Raw genomic sequence first — 15,426 nt, forward strand, 5'->3', positions numbered from 1 at the left:
TCAACTTCATTCTTTTGGCCTTCGTGGTCATCTTCCTCTCTTCCTCCAGAGTTTCCTCTCTCGTCGTTCCTTTCGTGTGCGGCTTGGTACCACTCTCTCTGCCCCTCTTTGGCAGTATGAGGGTGTACCCCAGGGTAGTGTTCTGAGCACTACTCTTTTTCTAGTTGCCCCTCAACGGTCTTCTTTCCTTTCTTCCTTCTGGCATCTTCTCCGCTCTCTATGTTGGCGATCTTGCCCTCTGTTGTCAGGGTGATGATTCGCCTCAACTTCAACGGCGGCTTCAACTTGTGATTGATGCCGTGTCGTCTTGGGCCACTGACCATGTCTTCACGTTCTCTGCGTCTATGACTTGTGCTATGACTTTTACTCGGAAGCATATCGTTCTTCGTCCCTCTTTGTCGCTTTCTGGTCATCACCTTGTGTACTGGGATTCCGCTAAGTTTTTGGGGTTAATCTTTGACACTCGTTTGTCTTGGTCAGCCCATATCTCTTACCTCTGAGTTGAATGCTCTAAGGCCCTTAACCTCCTTAAGGTTTTGTCCCATACTTCTTGGGAAGCAGATAGGCGCACGCCCCTCTATTTGCACTCCTTTCTCATTCTGTCTAATCTCGATTATGGTTGCCCTGCATACTCTTCTGCTTCTCCTTCTACTCTTCGCCGTCTTGATGCTTTGCACCATACTGGGTTGCGTCTCAGCTCTGCTGCCTTTCGTTTGACTCCTGCCCTCAGTTTGTATGTTGACACTGGCTTCCTATCTCTCCAGGACCACCGTGATCGCTACTGTCTTCACTATCTTGCGCGGTCCTTGCAACATCCTTCCTCTCGCCTCTGTCATGCTTTAACTTTTATCCCTTCTGTGGTTCCTGTTCTTCTTCATCGCCTCCCTTTTTCTTTCTGGTTATCTCGCTTACAGGATTCTCTTTCTGTTCATATTTCAAATGTTTCTCCTCGTATTGTTCCTTCCTTGCCTCCGTGGAGAGTTCCTCTTCCAAAGTTTTGTACGTCCTTGACTCGCGTCACTAAAGCTTTTACCCCTCCTACAGTTCTGAAACGCCTTTTCCTTGAGCACTTTTCTTTGCACTCCCGCTCTATTTCCGACTTCACCGACGGGGTAAGTCTGCGGACGGTGTGGACTACTCTATTGTTTTTTCTGACAGCACTTATATGTGTCGCCTCGCTACGAAGGCTAGCGTCTTCACAGCAGAACTTTATGCTATTCTCTATGCTCTCTGTCTTTTACTTTCTCATTGTCATTCCTCCTTTGTGATTGTAGTTGACTCTCGTAGTGCCCTCATGGCTCTAGGGTCCTTTAATCCTGTCCATCCGGTGGTCATTGAGATTTAACATTGGCTGTTTCTTATTTCTAGTAAATTTAAATCAGTAGAGTTTTGCTGGGTTCCCAGCCATATTGGTGTTTCTTTAAATGAGCGTACGGATGCTGTCGCTAGGGAAGCTATCCGTTCTTGTCCCATCTCCCGTAAAGGTATCCCTTATTCAAACTTTTATCCTGTTATTCATTCCTCCATCCTTGCCCGTTGGCAGGGTTGTTGGTCCTCTGTAGTTAGTAACAAGCTGCGTACTCTCAAACGTAGTGTGTCCCCATGGCCTTCCTCCTACCACCGTAATCAGTGGTGGGAAACTGCTGTGGCAAGACTGCAGATTGGCCATACTCGCTTAACTCACGGTCACTTAATGGAGCGCCGCCCTGCTCCTTAATGCCCAAATTGCGTTGTCCCTCTTACAGTTGTGCATATTCTTGATGAGTGTCCTGACTTCCAGGACGAGTGTGTGTCTTGCTTTCCGACCGTCCGTCGCGGTCACTTGTCCCTCGATAGAATTCTTGGTGAATCGCATACTTTTGATATGGTTTCCCTCATGCGTTTCTGTTCTCGTATTGGCATTCTTGGTGATATTTAGCGCCCTCTGATTATTTCACACTCTGATGGTGCTACATAGCCTTCCCGGTTTGGTGCCTTCTTTTGATAATTACCTTACCTTGCCCCTTTTAAGTACTGTGGTATATGTGTTGTTATTTGTAAGTAGGTATTTAGTAAGTAGGCAGGCAGGCAAGTAGGGGCTTGATGGCTGAGTGGACAGTGCTTCGGATTCGTAGTCCTGAGGTTCCGGGTTCGATCACCAGTGGAGACGGAAATAAATGGGCAGAGTTTCTTTCACCCTGGTGCATCTGTTACCTAGCAGTAAATAGGTACCTGGTAGTTAGACAGCTGCTACGGGCTGCCTCCTGAGGATGTGTAACAATAAGGAGACGTGGTCGAGGACCGGGCCGCGGGAACGCTAAGCCCGGAAATCATCTCATGATACGTACTGATATATCAAATCTTTGATCAATAATGGTTTTGCTTAACACTGTATCAAGCAATGGTAAATTATATATGACTAATTGTGCAGCCCATCCTTCTATTTTGGTAGTACTGATAGTAATGAGGAGGACCATAGTATATATACCAACGTACAGCAAAATTAGAAAGTCGAAATTTGAACTATTTAGCTGGACAAACTGGAATTTTTATATTTTTCTTGTGTTGCTTTGACAAACTGAACTAACCCAACCTTCATAGGCGTAATACACAATATCTGAGGCCTAATATAAATAAATAAATAAATGTTTATTCAGGTAAGGTACATACATGCAAGAGATTTTACAAAGAATGATGGATTTATAGATAGAGCTAGTACATACAATGCCTAAAGCCACTATTACGCAAAGCGTTTCGGGCAGGAAAAACATTAATGACTAAAACTTAATACTAATTGAGTATAAAGAATAAAATGTGTTGAGAACAAATAAAAATAAAAAGGGGGAACATGGCTGAAAAAGCAGCACAAATACAATTAGGTCGACAAACAGTGTTGTTTAAAAAAACAGACAAAAGAGGTTGTAAGTTGTTGACAATAGAGGGGCTAGGTAGGTTACAGGGAATATAGTACATGTGCGTGCTGTACTAGACCTAGGAATATGTAAGTTTGTTTTTTGCTTCATTTAAACTTAAAAGAATTCCTTACTAGTCAGTATACTACTATCTAAAAGCCAAGTACGTACGAATTCTGACTATTGACGATTTTCACAATAGTTACTATGTAAACAGGCGGATGGGTCGAGTGTTGACTAGTTATTTAACAAACTTCCTGGAGTAGTACAGTATTCTCAAGAGGCAGAGAAGGAGGGAATTAATAGGGGAAAGTGTCAAGCCATTACGACTATATAGCTCTTGGAAGAGTGGGGTCAGGATAAGGATTAGGGATAGAATGGGGGGGGGGAAGGAATGATGCCCAACCACTGGGGAAGTGGGGTCAGGATAAGGATTAGGGATGGGATGGGGGGAAGGAATGGTGGTCAACCACTGGGAAGTTGGTCAAGATAAGGATTAGTGATGGGACAGGTGAAGGAATGGTGCCCAATCACTGGGAAATGGTCAGGATAAGGATTTAGGGTTCTACAAATCTAAATTTGTGCAGTATGCACCTGGTGAGAGACAATGGATAATGTATCCCAACTTCGGATCAAACACCCTTGAAGTCGGGCAAAAAAATAAGAATGTAAAACCACAAACTAAACATAAAATGCAGTCAGGTCACACAACAAATGGGAAAAGCAATAATTCTGCAATATAAATGATTTGGGAGTAATTATGTTGGAAGGCCTCGCTTTAAAAGAACACAATATAGTGGCTGTTACAAATTGCAAGAAAAAGGAACACCGTATAACAAGAACATTACAAACAAATGCCACACCAATTATGGTACTTTTTAAGACACGTGTGTTAAGAGTGTCTTAATACTGTAGATTGAATATTGTTGCACACTAATGACTACTCTAAGCTGGAGAAGTTGCTGATCAGCTGAGAACTATTTTTGCCCGAATTTATACAATAAAATATCTAAATTATTGGGCCCACATAATATTTCTCAAACTGTGCTCAACAGAGTGTGGGCAAGAGAAAAAAATTTCACTTGGAAAATATTTGAGTGACTGGTTTCAAATCTGTACACGGAAATCATTCTTTACAAGACCAAAGGCTTGTCAGAAAGTGCAAGATATCCCTGTTGAATAATAGAGGAGCAATATGTACACTTAGCGACAAAGCAATCAGATATCATTTAATATAGATATCAAGGTTTGATATCGCTATCAAAGCTATCGGGCCAAAGACTTTTTCAGTGCTATGTGTTATACAGTGGTACCTCGAATAACGAATTTAATCCGTTCCGGCGCCGTGATCGTCATGTGAAATGGACGTCATACAAAACGAATGTCCCCGTTTGTCCCCATTTTTTGCCTTGTTTTCCTACAACCAGCCTTCTTATACAAACAGGTATAGACCCAAGAACTAAACCTCTTATCCACTATCTATGACAATCATCACTTTAATAAAACTCTACAAGGATGGGGATATACCGTCAACTGATTTAGAAATGGCAAATGAATTTAATAGTTTCTTTTCATCGGTTGGTGCTAATCTTGCCAGTAAAATCCCACAGACTCAGACACATATTAACACATATCTCTCAGGCAGCTATCCAAACTCTCTTCCCCTTTCACCAATCAGCCCGGCAGATGTTGTGTCCATCATACACTCTCTAAAAACCAAGGCAGGGAACACCAGTGAAATTCCGTCCATTGTGTACAAGAGAGCCTCCCATGCCCTTGCCCCACCCATAGCACTACTGTTCAACAAATCTATAGAGTGTCACACCTTCCCTGATATCCTCAAAAAAGCAAGAGTAACGCCAGTCCATAAAGGAGGCAATCCGGCGGACATAAACAATTATAGACCAATATCAAATCTACCCATTCTATCAAAAATATTTGAAAAAATTATTTACAAACAGCTCTATTCCTACCTCGTAAAATTCGACATACTCAGCCCCTGCCAGTTTGGCTTCCGGTCCCAAAAGAGTACCAATGATGCAATCATTAGTCTCCTTGACATTATCTACTCAGCCCTTGACAAAAATGAGTTTCCGATTGGACTCTTCATTGACCTAAGAAAAGCCTTTGATACTGTTAATCACAACTACCTCTTATTTAAACTCCAGCATTATGGAATCCGAGGCCTTTCCCTTGACTACATCCGATCCTATCTTAGTGACAGACACCAATATGTAACCATCAATGATACAACTTCTTCCACTCTACCAATTACCGTTGGAGTGCCACAGGGCAGCATCTTATGACCTCTTCTATTTCTTATATATATAAACGATCTGCCTAATGTCTCTAATATTCTCAAACCTATATTGTTTGCTGACGATACTACCCTTATCTACTCAAACCTCAACCCACATACACTAAATAATGTTGTGAATAATGAATTAAAAAAAGTCCACTTATGGATGTCAACGAACAAACTAGCATTAAACATCGAAAAGACTTACTACATGTTATTTGGAAGCAAATCATCAAATGCAATTCAGCTACAGATAGACAACATTAACATCAGTAATAAAAATGATGGCAAGTTTCTTGGCCTATTCCTAGACAAGAGACTCAACTTCAGCACCCACATTCAACACATAACTAAGAAAGTCTCTAAGACAGTTGGTATACTCTCCAAAATCAGATATTATGTTCCTAACTCTGCTCTCCTCTCACTATATTATGCACTAATCTACCCCTATCTTAATTATGGTATCTGTGCATGGGGGTCTACCACTGCAAACCACCTTAAGCCCATCATCACACAGCAAAAATCTGCTATCAAAATAATAACTAACTCTGCTTTCAGACAACACTCAGCTCCCTTGTTTAAATCTCTAAACTTGCTAAATATTAACTCCCTCCACACATTCTCTTGTGTCAACTACATTTACAAAACCCTGTTCTTAAATGCAAACCATGCTCTGAAACTCTCCCTGGACAGATGTAATAGGACCCATTATCACCACACCAGAAATAAATATCTCTTTGATATCCCCAGGGTCAAACTTAATCTGTGTAAACACTCTATGCAAATTAAGGGACCTAGTCTATGGAACTCACTCCCTAGTGAATTGAAAAACTGTAAAACTTTTGCCTTATTTAAAAGCAAAACCAAAAAGTACCTAACTTCATCTATTTAGTTTCCTACACTGAGCTTTAAATTTGCTCTGTACCTAGTGGTACCCAATCTCCTAATTTCTATGTAATATCAAACAACCTTATCATTGTGTTCATTGCTGTCTTCTTTTATGTGCTAGCCATATGCTGTATTGTGACTACCAATTTTTGTCAACTACCATTCAAGCTGTCATTGCAATCAATCTTATATTGTTTCTGCTGTATTGTGCCTACCAATTTGTTGTCAACTACCATTTTAAGCTGTCATTGCAATCAATCATAGCTACCTATGTGCTTTAATATACTGTACCTATAATTTTCTCTCATCTTTTTTTTTTTCATTCCATGTAATCTGTTATCATTTTTTTGTCTATAAATTTTGCAAGTATTTACCTCCTTAAAATTTTCTTAGATTAAGGACCTGCCCGAAACGCTGCGCGTGCTAGTGGCTTTACAAGACTGTAATTACCATAATTGTATCCTCACATTCCTTATGTACATTCTTGTATATGCATAAATAAATAAATAAATAAATAAATGATCAAAATTGCAGATATTTTATAGCACATGATGTAAACAATGTATTAACACATAATCACAATATCTCTGTAATTAACTTGAATGTAAGATCTCTAAGCAAACACTTCGATGATGTTAGTGCCTTGATTGAAACTGTTGACAACAAATTCCATTTTATTATACTTACTGAAACGTGGTTAAAAGAAAAAATCTATTCCTATCTAAATTATGGTATCTGTGCATGGGGTTCAATCATTGCAAACCACCTCAGGCCCATCATCACCCAGCAAAAATCTGCTATCAGATTAATAACAAATTCTGCTTTCAGACAACACTCAGCCCCCTTATTTAACTCCCTAAACATGCTGAACATAATCTCACTCTATAATCAGTCCCTGAACCCATTATGTGTCTCTGTAACCCTTTTCACTACCGCCCACAAGATGGGTATGGGGTGCAAACAAGTAACTGATACAAGAAAAAATAACCCGTGGCTCACAAGTGGCATAATCAAATCAATCAACAAAAAACATGAATATGAAAAGAAATTTAGGATTGGACTAGTTACAAAGGAAGTAGTTAAGAGGTACTCATCAGTGCTTACCAGTATCATAAGAAAAGCTAAACTTTCATATTATGAGACTAGATTCAAAGAAGCAAAAGGCAACATGAAAAGCACTTGGAAAACAATCTCTAGTATCCTAGGAACTAAACAACACTCACATAACCAAATAAAACTCTACAAGGATGGAGATATACCGTCAACTGATTTAGAAATGGCAAATGAATTTAATAGTTTCTTTTCATCGGTTGGTGCTAATCTTGCCAGTAAAATCCCACAGACTCAGACACATATTAACACATATCTCTCTGGCAGCTATCCAAACTATCTTCTCCTTTCACCAATCAGCCCGGCAGATGTTGTGTCCATCATACACTCTCTAAAAACCAAGGCAGGGAACACCAGTGAAATTCCGTCCATTGTGTACAAGAGAGCCTCCCATGCCCTTGCCCCACCCATAGCACTACTGTTCAAGAAATCTATAGAGTGTCACACCTTCCCTCATATCCTCAAAAAAGCAAGAGTAACGCCAGTCCATAAAGGAGGCAATCCGGCGGACATAAACAATTATAGACCAATATCAAATCTACTCATTCTATCAAAAATATTTGAAAAAATTATTTACAAACAGCTCTATTCCTACCTCGTAAAATTCGACATACTCAGCCCCTGCCAGTTTGGCTTCCGGTCCCAAAAGAGCACCAACGATGCAATCATTAGTCTCCTTGAAGTTATCTACTCAGCCCTTGACAAAAATGAGTTTCTGATTGGACTCTTCATTGACCTAAGAAAAGCCTTTGATACTGTTAATCACAACTACCTTGTAGCGAGTAGATTATCCCAATAATATACTCGCTCCAAATGCATTGTTAATATTCCTGTCAACCTTTGGAGATGAATGAGGTGAGGCGTTGCCCGGGCAACACGGTGAGGTGTTGCCCGAGCATATAAGCAGCAGAATAGCAAACATTAACTAGTCTACTTTCAAGTGTGGTCTAGAGCAGACACTTGCGAGATACTGTACCGACTCTCAGTGCGCTCAACTCACACCAAAGTATCACCTGTGTACTTCTGTATATTCGACCAAATATATATATAGTATCTTAGTGTCTGTGTTTATTGTCACCATACTTTACGTAACAATAGAACCTCTTACTTAAACTCCAGCATTATGGAATCCAAGGCCTTGCCCTTGACTACATCCGATCCTATCTTAGTGACAGACACTAATATGTAACCATCAATGATACAACTTCTTCCACTCTACCAATTACCATTGGAGTGCCACAGGGCAGTATCTTAGGACCTCTTCTATTTCTTATATATATAAACGATCTGCCTAATGTCTCTAATATTCTCAAACCTATATTGTTTACTGACGATACTACCCTTATCTATTCAGACCTCAACCCACATACACTAAATAATGTTGTTAATAATGAATTAAAAAAAGTTCACTTATGGATGTCAACTAACATTAAACATCGAAAAGACTTACTACATCTTATTTGGAAGCAAATCATCAAATGCAATTCAGCTACAGATAGACAACATTAACATCAGTAATAAAAATGATGGCAAGTTTCTTGGCCTATTCCTAGACAAGAGACTCAACTTCAGCACCCACATTCAACACATAACTAAGAAAGTCTCTAAGACAGTTGGTATACTCTCCAAAATCAGATATTATGTTCCTAACTCTGCTCTTCTCTCACTATATTATGCACTAATCTACCCCTATCTTAATTATGGTATCTGTGCATGGGGGTCTACCACTGCAAACCACCTTAAGCCCATCATCACACAGCAAAAATCTGCTATCAGAATAATAACTAACTCTGCTTTCAGACAACACTCAGCTCCCTTGTTTAAATCTCTAAACTTGCTAAATATTAACTCCCTCCACACATTCTCTTGTGTCAACTACATTTACAAAACCCTGTTCTTAAATGCAAACCATGCTCTGAAACTCTCCCTGGACAGATGTAATAGGACCCATTATCACCACACCAGAAATAAATATCTCTTTGATATCCCCAGGGTCAAACTTAATCTGTGTAAACACTCTATGCAAATTAAGGGACCTAGTCTATGGAACTCACTCCCTAGTGAATTGAAAAACTGTAAAACTTTTGCCTTATTTAAAAGCAAAACCAAAAAGTACCTAACTTCATCTATTTAGTTTCCTACACTGAGCTTTAAATTTGCTCTGTACCTAGTGGTACCCAATCTCCTAATTTTTATGTAATATCAAACAACCTTATCATTGTGTTCATTGCTGTCTTCTTTTATGTGCTAGCCATATGCTGTATTGTGACTACCAATTTTTTGTCAACTACCATTCAAGCTGTCATTGCAATCAATCTTATATTGTTTCTGCTGTATTGTGCCTACCAATTTGTTGTCAACTACCATTTTAAGCTGTCATTGCAATCAATCATAGCTACCTATGTGCTTTAATATACTGTACCTATAATTTTCTCTCATCTTTTTTTTTTTTTTCATTTCATGTAATCTGTTATCATTTTTTTGTCTATAAATTTTGCAAGTATTTACCTCCTTAAAATTTTCTTAGATTAAGGACCTGCCCGAAACGCTGCGCGTGCTAGTGGCTTTACAAGACTGTAATTACCATAATTGTATCCTCACATTCCTTATGTACATTCTTGTATATGCATAAATAAATAAATAAATAAAACTAAGTACATGTCCAATGAATTCAATTTTATGTTGATTGAACTCACACTTTGCTCGGCTTAACGTCAGATTCTTTTCTCGTAAGCGTTGCAATGTTGCACGAAGAGCTTTGTCGTGTTCAGCTTGGGTACGGCCATAAACAATGATGTCATCAGACATGTTGTCAGCATTAGGTATGTCTTGCAATACCTGGCTGATGATGTGCTGGAATACCTCGGCAACACTGTTGATGCCAAAACTCAGGCGCTTGTACCTATACAGACCTCGATGTGTCGTAAACGTTGTGATGAATCGACTCTCCTCATCAAGTTCAAGCTGATGATAGCCCTTGTTTAAATCTAACTTGCTGAATACAGTTGCACCATTCAAGCGGTAGATCATATCATCTACTGTCGGTGTAGGATGGCGTTCACGTATTATTGCCTTGTTGGGAACACGCATGTCCACACAAATGCGTATCTCATCTGGATTCTTCGGCTTTGGTGGAGTGACAATTGGGCTTATACCCATGGTGTTGGGCCTGTTACTGGTTCAATGATATCTAGTTCCATCAGCCTATCCAGTTCGGCATCGACTTTCTTGCGAGTATGGAATGGTTGTCGGCGATGTGGTTGGGCAACTGGAATTACATCTGGGTTGATATGCAGATGTACTTTGCTATCAGTATAACAACCTATGGATTTAAATCGATCAGAAAATTCAGCAACAATACCATCAACATTGTTTGCAGATTCCACTGCTACAGCATTAGAAAGCTGAAGTAGCCCCAATTTGGTTGAAGTCTTGTAACTGAGTAGAGACTCCTTTGCATTCCTAACAACATGGAATGTAGTAATGAGCATTGCATTCTTTGACTTAATCTCTGCAGTGAAAGTTCCAATCACTGGCAAGGCTACCTTCGAAGCATAGGCAGTGGCTTTTAACCCAGATAATGACCAGTCAGTAGGGACCAGTGGGAATGGGAGTGTAGAGGATAGAACCTCTTCCGACACCACTGGGGACCGCTCAGGTAGCTCAACTGGCACCACAGGTGGGGCCAGTGGGACTGAAGCGACGAGTTCACGGGTTCTGCATGGGACTGGGCAGTCGAGGGTATCTTTCCATCCCTGGAGAGATACTATTATTGACATGAGTGGGGAGTCTTGCGAGGAGTCGTCCCATGAGTGGGGAGAGCCGTCTTGGGTTCCCCCACAAATAACATCGACGCCATGCCAGCAGGGTAGACAGGGGGCCTCAGTTAGTATGGCAGGACGTCCCACTTCGCTCGGTAGAGAACAGCAACCTGTTCAACGGGAACATGAACAACCACACCAACAGCAGGAACTACCCAACATAACACCAATACCACAGCACCCACAACACCTAGGTACACCTCATCCGTCATTACAACCACCCCAACCCCATCCTCAGTTCCCATACCAACCCTTCCCCCAACCTCAGGCCACTCCATACCCATTCCAACCCCAGGCCACCCCATACCCATACCCATTCCAACCCCAGGCCACCCCATACCCATACCCATTCCAACCCCAGGCCACCCCATACCCATTCCAACCCCAGGCCACCCCATACCCATACCCATACCCATTCCAACCCCAGGCCACCCCATACCCATTCCAACCCCAGGCCACCCCATACCCACCCCAACCTCAATCCACACCCCAACCCGAGGCCACCCACACCATACCTCAGCCTCAACCCCAACCTCAATCCACACCCCAACCCGAGGCCACCCACACCATACCTCAGCCTCAACCCCAACCTCAATCCACACCCCAACCCGAGGCCACCCACACCATACCTCAACCCCAACCTCAATCCACACCCCAACCCCAGGCCACCCACACCATACCTCAACCCCAACCCCAGGCCGCCACAGCCTTAGACAGGCAGATGCGCACGGAGACGCCGGGCACTCAGTTGTCGCCATACGTAGAGGCGTTAAGTAAAGGCGAGGGAGCCAAGCCGAGGAACTGTGGCGCGGGTTCATCAGGCGGGAAGCAGCCCTCAGCTGCAAGTTCGAGCCACCCTGCGCGGGGTAACAACAGAGATCCGCGGAGGTGTTACTCCTGCTGGAAGCGCGGGCATATACAGAGGGATTGCGAAGTCACTCCTACGAAAGCATGAAAGCAGGCTCCTAGTGATGGTAGGCCTACTTTTGAGGTGAAAGTGGAAGGTGTGAGATTGACAGCTTTTGTTGATACAGGAAGCCAGGCAACGGTAATTAAAAAGTCAGCCATCAGCAATTTTAAGTATGCACGTCTTCAACGTTGCGCAAAGACATTAACAGCGGTCAATGGGGAGAAGATTGAGATCATAGGTCAAGGTACAGTTAATTTTGAGATTGATGGGGCATTGCAGCCTCACACATGTACGATCGTAGAGAACCTTGATTTTCCTGGTCACATCTTAATGGGAACTGATTTTCTGTCGCGATTTAATTATTCCTTGTCTGCTCAAAAAGGGGCTAGGAACTGCAGGTTGCAGTTGGGACAGACTTCCTACCCAGTGGAGATGATCGACCATCCCCCAGTTGTAGCTTCAATTAAGAGGAAGCTGAAATATAATGCGCACTATCAAAAATTGATTTTTAAGTCTCTTCCAGACACAGTTAAGAGGTCATGCGCATTGCATGCATTGACCAAACAGAGTTGCCCACCACATTCTGTTAAATTTATTAAAGTAGCCGTGGGACGTCACATACAACCAGGTACCACCCTTCAGGTGGCTGGGAGATGTGATAGTTTATTAATTCCTCATCACTTAGTTGTAGTGCTCGATAAAGGTGCACTCATTCCAGTTGTCAATCTTTCACATAAGACTTTTCGCTTCAGGGCAGGTGATAGGGTATCTCAGGGAACCATGGTGGAGGACACAGAAATCTTTCACCATGAGTCAGCTGAGACGCCAGCCGTCACTGCACAATGTAGTGCACTGAATATGTTGAAAACTAAAACACCATCCAAAGTACAATACGAAACGAGAAATGTTGCACAGAATGTAGAGGAAGTAGAAAAATTAATTTCAGCACTTGATTTGCAACATGTTGCACAGGCGGATAGGAAGGCACTGAGAGGAGTTTTACGAAAATTCCCGAAATTGTTTGCGACAGAGGATGACCAGATTGGTCTCCTTGATAAGATCGAGCACACCATCCCAACTGGTGACCATTTGCCTGTGTACACAAGACAGTGGAGGTTGCCGGAACAGGCAAAGAACATTATCAGGGAGGAGTGCCAGAAAATGTTGAGACAGGGCGTGATAGAGCCTAGTACGTCACCATGGCTCTCTCCTGTTGTGCTAGTTCGGAAACCGGACGGTAGTTATCGTTTCTGTGTTGACTACCGGAAGGTGAACGAATTAACTAAGGGTGATGTGTATCCGTTGCCCCGAATACAGGAGATAATAGATCAATTTGGTGCTGCTAAGTATTTCTCAACTCTTGACGCAAAATCGGCGTATTGGGCGATTCCGGTGGCAGAACAAGATAGGGAAAAAACAGCATTCTCGGATGGTAGGCACACTTATCAATTCCGTAGGATGCCGTTTGGTTTGAAGACAGCGCCTTCGTCGTTTCAGAGGGCCATCAACTTTATCCTTAGTCCGGTACTGGGTAGGCATTCTTTAGCGTACCTGGATGATGTTGTGATATATTCCAGGACGTTTGAGGAACACCTACAGGACTTGACTGAGACTTTGAAATTGTTAGATCAGGCAGGTTTCAGGCTGAATGTTCAGAAGTGCACCTTGGCGGCTCAGAAATTCAAATTTCTGGGGTTCCAGGTGTGCCCAGACGGTATCCGACCTGACCCAGATTCTTGCCGCGCCATTGCTGACATGCCTACTCCAAGGACAGCAAAGGACGTGCGTAGGTTTTTGGGGGCGGCCGGATATTTTCGTCGTCACATTGAAGGTTTCGCTGGCATTTCAGCACCCCTGACTGATCTGACAAAGAAAAATGCGAAGTTTGTGTGGAAATCTGAACATGACGAGGCCTATCGCAAACTGAAAGACCAACTAATCACGACACCGGTATTGGCTATTCCTGATTTTGAGAAAGAGTGGGAAGTGCACACTGACGCCAGCGGTATTGCTATTGGCGGGTGCTTAATTCAGCGAGACGCAGATAATTTACCCCATCCAGTAGCCTATTTCAGTAGGAAGGTCAAAGGACCTGAAGTTCGTTATTCAGCTACGGATCGGGAGGCACTGGCAGTAGTAGAATCAGTTAGGTATTTCGAGCCTTACCTATTTCAGCGGCATTTTGTAATCTACACAGACCATCGAGCGTTAACACACATATTTAAGAAGCGAACAAAATGCCCACGAATGTCACGCTGGTCTCACGAACTTTCGGCCCACTCATTCCAGATCTTGTACAAGCCTGGTCCAGCACATGTTGTGCCAGATACGCTAAGTAGAAATATAGCGGCAATGCAGATTAATGAAAATATTGAAACCATTCCATCGGATAAAATGAGAGAATACCAGATGAACGAGCCGAGATGGAAAGAGATTATTGAGTATTTAGAGGGAGGAAAATACCCGAAAAAGAAAAAGAATTTACCTATACATGATTTTGAGATGAAACAGGGCGTCCTGTATTATGTTAATAGCCAGAATGATAGGGCAGTATTTCAGCTAGTTATTCCGGACGCGTTGCGGTCATCAGCGTTAAAGCTTGCGCATGCTTCAAAAATTGCAGGGCATCCGGGGATCTTTAAAACGCACTTAAAAGCAAAGTCTCTATTTTATTTTCCAGGATTACTTTCTGAGGTAATCAATTTCGTGAAGTCGTGCCCTCGTTGCCAGAGGAGGAAAGGTACCCTTAAGGTACAAGCCCCACTTCAGGAATTCCCTGAAATTCGTGAACCGTTAGATCGTGTGGGGGCCGATCTGATTGATTTACACCACAGTCATGCGGGTAACAGATACGTGTTGGTGCTAGTTGACCATCTGTCTAGATACACTACACTAGTTGCATTACCTCAGAAGGATTCTCGTACGGTTGCAGATGCGTTCTTGCGTAGGTTCGTTACTGTATTCGGACCTCCTAAAGTTTTAGTCTCTGACCGGGGTCAAGAATTCAATGGGAATATATTTAGAGAAGTTTGTAAGATTTTGGAGACAACTTCGGCTTTTACAACAGCCTACCACCCACAAGCAAACGGAATGACGGAACGGACTAATCGTTCAGTCAAGGATATGCTTGCAATCCTTGCTGAACATGATGCAAACACCTGGGATGAACACCTACCCTATGTTCAGTTCGCCTTGAATACTGCCATCCACCAATCAATTAACACCCAACCACTTCATTTGTTTACTGGTAATTCATGCAATTTCCCCTCAGGTCTGCTTAACAGACATAATGTTGCATACGGGGAGGACTATCCTTCAGAGGTCCTTGGAAAAATGAGAAATGCATGGAATATTGCAGCTGAAGCGTCCAAGAAGGCACGGACTCGGTATGCTCATTTTTATGACAAGAAAGTGCGCCCTCTTGAGTTGAAGGAAGGAAGCCTCGTATTGAGAGTGAATGAGGCTGCGCCCGCCAATCAGAGCAGGAAACTAGCTCCGAGGTGGCGA

General features: G+C 42.4%; 1 pseudogene; it reads left to right on the forward strand.

Moving 5' to 3' along the window:
- The first annotated feature begins 3,651 nt into the window (after positions 1 to 3,651).
- The window catches only part of LOC138361173 (voltage-dependent T-type calcium channel subunit alpha-1G-like), a 62,306-nt pseudogene continuing 50,531 nt past the window's right edge, over positions 3,652 to 15,426 (forward strand).

This window comes from Procambarus clarkii, unplaced genomic scaffold (assembly GCF_040958095.1).
Source record: "Procambarus clarkii isolate CNS0578487 unplaced genomic scaffold, FALCON_Pclarkii_2.0 HiC_scaffold_219, whole genome shotgun sequence".
NCBI classification, from domain to species: Eukaryota; Metazoa; Arthropoda; class Malacostraca; order Decapoda; family Cambaridae; genus Procambarus; species Procambarus clarkii.